The sequence below is a fragment of the Pseudophryne corroboree genome, chromosome 5, assembly GCF_028390025.1.
Source record: "Pseudophryne corroboree isolate aPseCor3 chromosome 5, aPseCor3.hap2, whole genome shotgun sequence".
Classification (NCBI taxonomy): Eukaryota; Metazoa; Chordata; class Amphibia; order Anura; family Myobatrachidae; genus Pseudophryne; species Pseudophryne corroboree.
In genome coordinates this window covers 425056666-425057679 of record NC_086448.1, presented here as the reverse complement: position 1 = coordinate 425057679, position 1014 = coordinate 425056666, and positions in this window count along the sequence as shown.

The window sequence follows — 1014 nt, the reverse complement described above, 5'->3', positions numbered from 1 at the left end:
GTAAATGGTGACTAAATCAAACCTCCCAAACCTCTTTTTGAACGCCCCATACGCCCACTCAGGGTAACTAAGCCCCGAAAGGCACGGAAGGCGTAAAGCGGCTGAAACGGCTTTGTAAATTTTTACATTAAAGGGACACTCGAGCAAGAAGTGGTCCACAGTCTCCACCACCCCAGGACACTCCTCACGTGGGGAAACACGATCACTGGCACCTCGAAACCCGATCTTCCCCTTAACATAAAGCTTCCCTTGAAAAAGAAGCCAGGCAATGTCCCTGAACTTCAGTGGGATCCTCCGAGAATTAATCAGATTCAACCCAGCTGAGTACACATTGCCCGGGCAGTCCCTTAGCGATGGCTGGGCATAAAAATTAGATCGCAAAATGCTCCTCTCCAACTCCCTTCTAGAGAAGCCTTTGACTTCACTCATCAAAATTCCCCATAGCCTTGTCACCTTCAAGCACAAGATGACGTAGATCGGGAGGTATCCGCATTTATCAACTCGGAGGTTTCTCACCCGACCGCCATCTATCCATGACCTGAGGAAGGGGTGCACCCAAACCCTAAAGCCTTCTACCCACCGAGGGAGGGCCTCCAAAAACAGACTCCCAAGATGTAACTTTACAAAAGTGGATGTGAAAAACTCCACAGGGTTGACCATACCAAGTCCACCCTCTGCCCTCGGTCTGTAGGTGATGCCTCTCTTAACGAGATTCATCCTGTTCCCCCACAACAACAGGAAGAACAAAGAATAAATCCTGGACCACAAAGATTGAGGCAAACAGCACACATAACTGACATAAAGAAACACCGGGATCAGGTGAGTCTTACACAGGTCAACCCTTTCCCTGAGAGAAAATTTCCATCTTCTCCAGCTCTCTACTTTACGGGCAGCAACTTCCAGCCTACTCACCCAATTTAGAGTGGTATAATCACCACGACTAAACCAAATTCCTAAGATTTTGATTGACGAATTGGCCCGGGGAAGGCTGTCCGGAAGGCTGAACTCCTCACC